At 42.8% G+C, this 11343-nt stretch overlaps 1 non-coding gene and 1 pseudogene across 2 annotated transcripts; one reads left to right on the forward strand and one right to left on the reverse strand.

The window, feature by feature from the left end:
• Positions 1–4253: 4253 nt before the first annotated feature.
• On the reverse strand, positions 4254–5017 carry LOC128563499 (coiled-coil-helix-coiled-coil-helix domain-containing protein 2-like; annotated as a pseudogene). The gene has a single exon (XR_008373796.1). The product of XR_008373796.1 is annotated as a coiled-coil-helix-coiled-coil-helix domain-containing protein 2-like (transcript).
• A 4145-nt stretch (positions 5018–9162) lies between these two features.
• On the forward strand, positions 9163–9272 carry LOC128564106 (U6 spliceosomal RNA). The gene has a single exon (XR_008373990.1). It is a non-coding gene; the product is annotated as a U6 spliceosomal RNA (small nuclear RNA).
• The last annotated feature ends 2071 nt before the right edge of the window (positions 9273–11343 follow it).

Raw genomic sequence — 11343 nt, forward strand, 5'->3', positions numbered from 1 at the left:
GTTTTTTTTTGAGACAGAGTCTCAAGCTGTCACCCTAGGTAGAGTGCTATGGTGTCACAGCTCACAGCAATCTCCAACTCTTGGGCGTAGGTGATCCTCTTGCCTCAGTCTTTTCTATTTTTAGTAGAGACAAAGTCTCACTTTTTGCTCAGGCTGGTCTCAAACTCGTGAGCTCAAGCAATCCACCTGCCTTGGCCTCCCAGAATGCTAGGATTACAGGCAGGAGCCACCACTCCTGGCTTTTTTTTTTTTTTTTTTTTTTTTTAGCAGAGTCTTACTTTCTCACCCTGGGTAGAGTGCTGTAACATCATAGCTCACAGCAACCTCAAACTCTTGGGCTCAAGCGATCCTCTTGCCTCAGCCTCCCAAGTAGCTGAAACTACAGGCACCTGCCACAATGCCTGGTTATTTTTTTTTAAGAGATGGGGTCTCACTCTTGCTCAGACTGGTCTTGAACTTGTGACCTCAAGCAATCTACCCACCTTGGCCTCCCAGAGTGATAGGATTACAAGTGTGAGCCACGCTGGGGCACAAAGTAGTATTTTTTTTTTTGATACAGAGTCTCACTATGTTGCCCTTGGTAGAGTGCCATGGCGTCACAACTCACAGCAACCTCAAACTTTTGGGCTTAAGTGATTCTCTTGCTTCAGCCTCCCAAGCAGCTGGAACTATAGGTACCCACTACAATGCCCAGCTATCTTTTGGTTGCAGTTGTCATTGTTGTTAAGCTGCCCTGGGCCGGATTCAAACCTACCAGCCTTGGTGTATGTGGCTGGCGCGGTAACTACTGTGCTACAGGTGCTGAGCCTAAAGTAGTATTTTCATTTCTATTTCAGAGATGAGAAAACTAAAGCTCAGAGATGGTCTTGCTCACTAATGTTTACTCAGGAAGTAATGGAGTTGGGATTGGAAACTACGTCTACTCGGCTCCATGATCCCTGCCCCTGCCCATACATTTCTAAATGCCATTCAGTTTGAGACACATAGGAGTCACTGGGGACTCTTGAGTCTGGAGTTTGGGAGATAGGCAGGAAGTGCAGGCATCAGTTTGGGAGTCTGTGTTATGTAGATGGTTCTGGAATCATGGGAGCCAATTTGGCTGTGGAAAGCACATGGCATGAAAAAATAAGACAAAGACAGACCACAGGAACTTTACACTTAAGGGATATGTGAGGTTTGTAACAGACAGAAACAAAATTATGAGTGTTTTTCTCTTCCCAGAGAATTCAGAGGTAGGGTTTTCAGGGTTAGAATGTTGGCTTTATTAGAGAGTCAGGCTTTCTTTTTCTTCCACCATATGTAGTGTGTTCCATCCTCAAATGTGTTTTCCATTTTTTAAAAAAATAGCCACTTTAGGCCCCACCATCCTATTTCAGGCAGGAGGAAGAGGCCAAGTGAGCCTGCTTTTAAGGAAGTCTTCACAGGAGACTCAATGCATAACTTCCTCTTACATTGGCCAGAACTTAGAACTCCTCAAGTGAGGCTGGTCACATAGTTCTTGAGCTAGGCTCCTTACTGTGCCAACTAAGTCAGGTTCTCTTGGTAGGGAGTGAGAGGAAATGGCAATTGGGTAGGCCACTGTAATCTCTGCCATAAAAGTGTAGACAGAACAAAGGAAAAGATAAAGGACAACATTTAGAGAGAGTGAAAGGGGGGCGAGAATAGTGCTATGAAAACTGTAATAGTTCAAGTTATTGAAAACCCAGGCTAAACTAGCTGAAACTTTGCTCACGGAGTCAAAAACATTTACAAGTAGGGCAGGTGGGTTTCTTGGGTCTCTGGCTTTGCAACTTTTCTTGGACCTGCCCCTCTGTGTTGGCCTTGCTTTCAGGCTGACTTCACAAATGGTGGAGAGGCTGAAGCCGTTCCATGACTCACATGTGCATTCCACATCATCCAGAGCAAGACAGATCATCTTCCTAGCAAAAGTCTTGAAATTGATTCATTCATTTACTGAATAAAAAATATTCCTGAAAAAAAAAAATATTCCTGAGTATGTACTGTGTGCCAGGTACTTTTCTAGGTGCTGGAGATAATGTGAATAAGACAAACAAGGATTGTTTTAGTCATCTATTGCTGCATAGCAAATTATCCCCAAACTCAGAGGCTTAAAACAACAAACATTTATTATTTCAGTTTCTGTGGGTCAGGAATCTGGGCACGGTGTTAACTGGGTGCCTCTGACGTGGCGGTCTCTCATAAGTCTTCAATCAGGGGATCAGCTGTGGCTTATAGTCATCTCCAGGCCAACTGGGGGAGGACTCACCTCCGGCTCACTCCTGCGGCTATTGGTGGAGACAGTGCTTCATTGCTGTGTGGGAGTCTCTATTGGGCTAGGGGGAGTGGGCGGGGAGGACCGGATAGAAAGTCCTTATGTAACACAATCTCAGAAGTCTTCTCATTACTTTTGCCATATTTTATTCGTTTTGAAGTATGAAGTATGTCATGAAGTCCAACTCACACTCAAGGGGAGAGGATTATCTGTGGGCATGGATACCAGGAGGTTGGGATCACTGGCAGCTGCTTTGAGGCTGCCTACCATGGAGGTATATTCTAGTCAGTGGAGATAGGCAATAAATAAACAGGTGTATTATGCCAGGTGCTGATAAGTGCTACGAGGTGAAAAGAAAGCCACATAAAGGAAGGCTTTCTCATGAAATGACATTTGAGTAGAGTCTGCAGCAAATGAGGCAGCAAGCCTGTGATGTCTGCAGAAAGGCATTCCCACTAGAGGGAAGGGCGGGTGCAAGCTCCCTAAGCCAAGCATATGCTTGGTGTCTAATGAGTCACACAACCGATGTGGCTGGAACCCAGTAAACAAGGAGGGAGATCAAGTTAGAGAGGTGGGGGCAGGTTTATGTAGATCACCCAGAGACTTAGAGGAAATGGTAAGGATTTTACTGGAAGGTTCTGCCCAGTACTTTTTAAAGTTGGTGTGTGGGGAACACAGTGCAAGGGCCAAGAGTGAAAAAGGAGGGAGACTAGCTGGGATTCTACTGGAGGGGCCCAGCAGACAGAGTGAAGTCTTGGCCTGGGTGGTATTAGTGGAAGTGGGGAGAAGTGATTGGATGCCAGATATATCCGAAAGATTTGCTGGTAGATTGGATTTAGGGGAGGGCACAGAGGAGTCAAAACCTTTCAGAATGAAAATCTCTAAGGTTGAAGTTACCATTTGCTGGGATGGGGAGTACGAGTCTGGGAGAGTAAATCGAGAATTTGACTTTGGTCTTATGGCCATGTTAAATTGGAGATGCCTGTTAGACAGTCAAACGGAGATGCTGCAGAAGAAGTTGGAATCTGGAATTCAGAGAAGAGGTCAAGGTTGGCAATAGAATACTGGGGAGCCATCAGCATCAGAGCTGCCATTTAAAGCTGCAAGACTAAATGAGATGAATCACTCAGGAAATAAATATTAATATAGGACAGCAGACATCTCTGGACTCTTTGGAAATAGGGGAATGAAGGTCTGGCAAAGGGGATGGAGGAGAAAGGACAAAGGATTCTGAGAGGATGATCAACAGAGTACAACTAGGAGGGTGAGAGGAGACAGGTGCTCTCCACCTACCAAATGCCTCCCCGGGGCAGGTGATGCCATGGGATTCAAAAGGCAGCAGAAAGGCATTGCAGAGCGACACAAGGTCACCAGCTAGACGATGGCAGATTTGGGGTATGGCCCTCTCCAGAATTTCCAAGTTAGAAACAATAAAAGAACAAGGGAAAACCCTTATTAGTTGTGAAAAATTAGAAAATATCTATATCAATAAACAAACACCGTAATTACAACCTAAACCACAGAAAGAGGGAAATTGTTTTCAGTAAATAGGACAAGGGTTAGGATCTCTCCAATGGAAAAAAACACATGCAAACTCATAAGAAAACTACTAAGACTCTTTCAGGAAATGGACAAAGGACATGAACAGACAGTCCACAAAGAAGGAAATACATCTAGTAAACAAAGATAAAGAAAACTGTTTGGCACCATTAGCATGGAAACAAATACAGATTAAAACCACAAGATGACGTGTTTTCAATATTGAATTAGCAAAAAGTTGTTCATACCCTTTAACCCAGTAATTCTGAACATGTATTGTGTAATTCTAGTTCAGGGAATCCTAAGAAACTAAGCCAAAATGCAAATTAATGAGCTGCTTACGATTTTATCTATAATAGTTAATAATAGAAAATAATCCAAATGCTGAACAGCCAGAGACTGGTTTAGAAAATTATGGCATATTCATACAATGGAATTTTTTTTTTTTTGGAAGAAAATCACTTTATTCTAATTACTTCACAAATAATATCACAATAGCTGGTTTAAGGAGGCCACACCCACATGTGCCCCCTATCACTTCTACACACTAAGAACACCCTCTTCCACTACAATTCTGAAGAAAGGAAGCTATTAACAACAAGAGAGGTTTAACTGATGATTTTACCCTTTTCATTATCAATTACATTTTCATGCTAAATTAACTTGGTCTTGACAGGCAATTTTCCTTTTCTTCAATTTGTACTTCTTCATTAGGATAATCCATTTGCAAGTTTGCATTGTTTCAGCGCCTCATTGAATCCCTCACAGAGCTTGATATCAGTCTGGTTCTGGGCACATTCCAAAAACTGTTTCATCTCATAGAAGCAAGGGCCAACCTGCTGCTGCTGTGCCGGCTGGCTTCCGAGTGGCTCCTAGTAAGTGATGTCGGGGTTTGAGGGCTCAGCATTACGTCCTCCACTGAAGCCCCCTGTGATGGCATGACCCAGAGTGTGCCCAATTGCAGAGCCCACAGCCACACCAGCTGCAGTAGTTGCCATTTGGGCCATCAGACCGGGTTGCCGGGGTGCAGCAGCAGGTGAGCCAACTGCAGATGGTGGGGCTGCTGCTGGTGGCTGAGCTGCTGGTGCTGGCCTGGGTGCAGCTCTCATCTGAGGTGCCCGGCTGGCCGGAGGGGCCATGCGGGAGGTGCGGCTTTGGCTTCCACGCGGCATTGCAAGCGTGCGGATCCTCGGCGTCTAGAACTGAGACCACAGTGGAATTTTTTTTATTGTTATATCATAGCTGTGCACAATAGTGCAATCAAGGAGTACAATGTGCTGGTTTCATATACGATCTGAAATATTCTCATCAAACTGTTCAACGTAGCCTTTCATGGCATTTTCTTAGTTATTGTATGTAGACATTTATATTCTGCATTTCATGCAATGGAATTTTAATCAACGACATACACATACAAAAAATGGGAAGAATTTATGGTGACACAGGAAAATGCCTATATCTTGTTGATTGAGAAAAAAATCAAGATCGTTAATTGTATATAACTTATTTTCTCACCTATGGGAAAAATATTTATAGAAAAAGGGAAATCCACTAAAACGTTCCCTCAGCACCACACTGGCAGACTGGTCACTATTCTTTCATGCAGCACACCTTTGCTGAGTTCTGTGCTGACCTCTCTATCCCAAGTCCTGGGAGATAATTCAGAAAGTTCTGCCCTTGAGGTGTTTGCATCTAACTATTATAATAACCTGAAACAATACAGAGTGACCATAAAGTGTGTGCACAATTTAAAATAGTGTACAACTGAAAATTGCACACTAACTTTATGGCCACTCTGTATAATGTCTGAAAAACCATAAAATCTCAAAAGCTATAAATATAATCAAAATTCAAAAATATCACAGCATGAGCTCGGATGCAAGGTGAATGTCGAACAGAGCTAAACTTTTAGTAACCCTGCCTAGAGGCTGGTACGGGACTATGGGGGGATTTAGCTGTCAGTGGGGTTCTTGGAGCCCCCAGTGCTGGGGTTGAGATAGCTCTGACCCCAAAGAAATGAAAGTCAAGGTGTAGTTAATGGGATGGGTAGGATGAAGCTGATACTTCCTGTTATTAGTGGTTTGGTGGCACTGTACTTCTGCCCAGCCTCTGCTCAGAACCATCAGAATGACTACAGATGACTCATCAGATTCCTTCTTTTCATTTTTTTAATTTAATTTTTAATTAAAATCATAACTATATACATTTATGGGGTACATGTGATGACTTGGTATATGATGTGGAATGCTTAAATCAAGCGATTAACATAGCCATCACCTCATTTATTTTTTGTGGTAAGACATTTAAATTTACACTTAGCTATTTTGAAATACACCCTTGCATTGTGCACATTAGGCAAGGTCCCACCAAATGCCCTCCCTCCTCCCCCCAATCGCCCACCCCCTCCCTCTTTTCCTCTCCCCCTTGCTATTCTATCTGAGTGACTTCCCCAGCTCACCTCTTTGACAAAGACTAGCATGGAGGTTTCTGCTGGGATGTGAGGGTCAGGCTGGTAGGAAAGCCTCTGTTTTCAGGTTTCTCATGGATGGAGATGACAAAGAACCACACCTTATATTTCTAAAGCCCTTCACATATATTTCGCATGTATTTTTAAAAATTCTGAATCACCTACAAATTGAAGAATGGTATAGTTTTGTCATGAACCCTACCACTGTGTTATTTATTTTCCAGCAGCCCTGTCTACACCTTGCTTCCTTCACCTATCAGATTGTAGCTATCTGACAAATACTAAATAAGAAAAATAATGATTCTGATAGCTTTGGGGGAAAGCTTTCCTAAAAAGCTGTGTTCTGAAAAGTTTAAAGAGTTCCTTCTTTTTTTTCTTTTTTATGACAGAGTCTCAAGCTGTTGCTGTAGTGTCATAGCTACAGCAATCTCCAACTCTTGGGCTCAAGTGATCCTCTTGCCTCAGTTTTTCTACCAGTTTTTCTGTTTTTAGTAGAAGTGGGGGTCTTGCTTTTGCTCAGGCTGGTCTCAAACTTGTGAGTTCAAGCAATCTACCCGCCTTGACCTCCCAGAGTGTTAGGATTACAGGCGTGAGCCACTGCACCCGGGCAGAGTTCATTCTTTAAGATTAAGTATTTTGGTCAATGGCATAGCAGACAGATTTAGAGAGCAAAGAATTGCTTTGTGATCTTTTGTTTTTTGAGACAGAGCCTCAAGCTGTCACCCTGGGTAGAGTGCTGTGGCATCACAACTCACAGCAACCTCCAGCTCCTGGGCTCAAGTGATTCTCCTGCCTCTGCCTCCCAAGTAGCTGGGACTACAGGTGCCCGCCACAACGCCTGGCTATTTTTTGGTTGCAGCTGTCATTGTTGTTTGGCGGGCCCAGGCTGGGTTCGAACCCGCCAGCTCAGGTGTATGTGGCTGGCACCTTAGCCGCTTGAGCCACAGGCACCAATCTGCTCTGTGATCTTTAAAATAGATCAAAGAGTTCAAAATGTTCAATGGAAAGAAAGAAAAATAAGTACAATTTAAAAATTCATTTCTTAAGAGGAAGCCTCGGTAATTACCACATAATTAGGACTGAAATATCTAAAGACAAACTGTCTGGATTCAAGTATCTAAAGACAAACTGTCTGGATTCAAATCCTGGCTCTTACTGACTGACTTATATAACTTTTTTAAGTTACCTAATTTCTCTGTGTCTCAGTTCTTTCCTCATCTGTAAAATGAAGATAATGATAAGACCTTTATATTAGGTTATTATAAGAACTAAATGAGATAATATTTGTACAGAGCTCTGAACAGTACCTATCCGGTAACACTTGCTATATAAATGCTTATTAAATAAATACATTAAAAGACTAAAGACTAATAATGTTTCTTCCTATCATTTGGTGGTGCATAGTAAGGCAATCATCACAAGTAAAACAAGCACACAAAGCAGTTCTGTACCTCTGTGGTGAAGTATCATCTCTGCTTCTCCTTTCTGTAGTGCCCTTCCCTTCCTCTTTCAAGCAGGAGGCTGTGCTTTCTCGTGCCTGTGACCTAAGGGACGTGTATGAGGCAGAAAGTCCATGGAGGAGAAAGTGTTGAAGTGAGTGACTCTCTAATCTTTCCTGAAAGCCTGAGATCATTGAAGTGATAGGTGATGCTGGGTGTCCCAGGAGAGTGGAGGTGGGTGAGACCTGTGGGTGCAAGAAGAGGGGTCAGAAGAGAAGAGTCTCCCTGAGAAGGGCAGGGAGCAGTAGCCCTATGAGTCTAGGAGCTGGAGGACCTGGGCAGGGCCCCACGTGGGTGGCATAACCTCAGGGGGATGAATGTGCATTGTGTGGAGGAAGGCAGCACCCATCTTCATATGGCTCATGTGGCCCAGAAGCGAGGTGCTCCAGGCTCCCCAAAATGTCAGCCGTGATCATGAGAGGTCGTGTCAGAGCGGCACTGACCAACAGAAATAGAATAGGAGCCACATTTATAATTTAGAAATTTTCTAGCCCCTAGAATCTAGTAGTCACATTAGAGACTGTCAGAGGATAAAGGGGAGACTAATTTTAAAAATGTATTTTATTCCTATCTGAAATAATTAATATTTTCACAAGTAATCAATATAAAGATATTACTGAGATAGTTTATATTTTTATACAAAATCTATATAATCTAGTATGTATTTTATGCTTACATACATCTCAGTTCAGATTGGTGACCACATGTGGTCAGGGGCTACGGTTAGGGGCAGGGTTAGAAGATCATCTTTTGCGTTTCTGGTTCCACATAAACATCCTGGATTCTAAAATGACCCTGACAAGGAAAGGAGATTTCAAGTTGTTCATGCACTAGTGTTTCTGAATGTCTCCCATGTGCTCGGTTCGTAGTTCCCAAGGTGTGTGTGTCCAGGCGTCCTAGAGTCCTAGACTGCTATAGCAAACTCCCAGGGAAGGGCTTGAAAGGATATTTCACATTTTTGAGGGAAACATCTGTTGGCTGTCACATCAAGTTCTGGCTCAAGGTGGGACACAGTTTCAACCTTAGATCTCACCAGTACATTTCTCCTTAGATGCCACCAGCTTTGCAAAGCTGGGACTTTGGAAGCTCCTGTGACTAAAAAAGCAAAGTCAGTGTGGACAGGAATCAAGGGTGACAATATCCAATCTATGATAATTCCAAGGTTTGAGAAGTTTGCTCTCAAACTTTAATTTCACATGCCCCATTGGTGAGTAATAGTAGTTATGAATAAGATTGAAAAAAATTTTTTTTTCAGTTTGTGGTTTTTGGGTTCTTTGGTTTGTTTTGGTGTTGAAACCCAGGAGTGTGCTTTATTTTTAAAATAGTTACTAAGGACATAGTACTTATTAAATTGTAGGGACTTAACAAGTTAATAAAACAGAACTATGTGCTAGCTTCAGCAACATGTATACTAAAAATTAGAATGATACAGAAAAGATAAGCTTGGCCCCTGCACAAGGATGACATGCAAATTCCTGAAGGGTTACATATTTTTTCTATTTACCTGGGTGGAGTTGAAACACACTCTTCTTAGTAAAGTATCACAAGAATGGAAATACAAGAGAAAAACAACTGTTTGGCCACACAAGAGAAAAGCACAAGTATATGCTGGGGGGGTGGGGGGTGGGAAGTAGGGAAACGTGAAAGGGAAGGAGAGGGGACTGGTAAACTCTCACCTAATGGGCACAGTGTGAGGGTATACAGCATACCCTCTGGATGGGGGCTCAACTGCAACTTGAACTTTACCTTGGAAACACAAACAATGTAACCTAATCATTTGTACCCTTATATTAATCTGAATAAAAAAAGAGCTCTGAGGCATTTCTTTTGGCCCAGGGACACTGTGAAAAATCCACTGAAACACCAAGAGTGCTGAGAATATTTGGGAAGTGCCTTTCAAGTTGCTCATTTAAGTACTTGGGATACATTAGAGAACAAAACAAAGATGCCACCTGTTTTGAGTTTATGTGTTGGGGTACAGTGGGGAGACAATAAACAACAAGGGTGATCGAGAATGCTGGAATTGAGATTTCTTCTTGTCCCAGTGGGATGGAGTTTGGGAATCAGAATTAGGTTGAATTAAAGAGAATTTAAAAAGGTGATTTTTTTGGTGGTTTTATAACTTTATTTGATGTATCTGACAATCACCAGTTGGTTCTCGTCCACGTTGACTGTCCGTAGATTTTTGAAAGTGGCAACAGGTACATAGGTAACCAAAGTAGAGCTTGTTTGGTGAATCTTCATTTTTATTACATTTCCTGGACAATTGCACACGGATACAGTATGGGACATTCCTTATGTCTTTGGCCCAGGCAGCTTGAGCTTGGTATCAATTCACACATCTGGGGTCCCCATCTCTTTCATATCAAATTTCCGGATCTCTGTGAGTGCCTGAGGAGCACGCTTTTTGAAACCCACTCCTTGAATGCGCTTGTGAATGTTGATGGTGCATTCTCAAGTCACCACTTGGTGGAAGGCTGAATGGCCCTTCTTCTCACCACTCTTCTTTGCAGGAGCCATTCTGCCTATCCTAAGTTGGAAAGAAAGAGTGCGAGGGATTGTCAAGGTGATATTTCTTACATATCAGATGTTGTAGATCTTGATTTATTACATATATACCAATGTGTCATTAGTATTATTTTTAAGACAGAGTGTCACTTTGCCACCCTGGGTAGAGTGCCATGGTGTCACAGTTCATAGCAACCTCAAACTTTTGGGCTGAAGTGATCCTCTTGCCTCAGCCTCCTGAGCTGAGTAGCTGCGACTACAGGCACCTGCCACAACACCTGGCTATTTTCACTCTAGCTCAGGCTGGTCTGGAACTCCTGAGCTCAAGCAATCCACTCACCTTGGCCTTCCCAGAGTGCTAGGATTACAGGCGTGAGCTACCATGCCTGGACTTATGTGTCATTTTAATAGAAGATTTATTTTAAGTATTGTTATAGATTTAATGTGTGCGTCCCTCCAAAATTCATATGTTAAAACTTAATCCCCAAAGTTATGGTATTAGTGGGTGGGGCCTCATGGGAGGTGATTAGGTCATGAGTGTGGAGCCCTTATGCCTGGAATTAATACCCTTATAAAAAGGTCTCAAAAGAGCTCCCTTACCCCTTCTGCCATGTGAGGACACAGCATAAAGGTGGCTATCAGTAAATCAAAAAATGGCGCTCACCAGACAATGTATCCTTAATCTTAGACTTCCCAGCCTCCAGAATCATGAGAAATAAATTTCTGTTGTTTATAAGCCACTCAGGCTATGGTATTTTTGTTATAGCAGCCCAAACCAACTAAGACAAGGGTTTTCATGGAAGTCAGAAAAACAAATACCACCTATCTGGAAACTCCAGAAAGCTACTCAGCCCATCCTCAAGGTTTGAGCAGGAACACCAGAGTCATGTTGCCCCATGGAGGCTGGTCATTGATCAGGAACTGGAAGGTCATCTAGGACACTGACCAGCTCTTGTGGCTGGGTTATCTCCTTATCCCTTTGCAACGAGTAGAGGTTGGTGTCTACCTAGAGCCAAACCTGTTTCTTTCTGTGTGTCTTTGGGTTCTGTTCCCAATAC

Source organism: Nycticebus coucang, chromosome 13 (genome assembly GCF_027406575.1).
Source record: "Nycticebus coucang isolate mNycCou1 chromosome 13, mNycCou1.pri, whole genome shotgun sequence".
Lineage (NCBI taxonomy): Eukaryota > Metazoa > Chordata > Mammalia > Primates > Lorisidae > Nycticebus > Nycticebus coucang.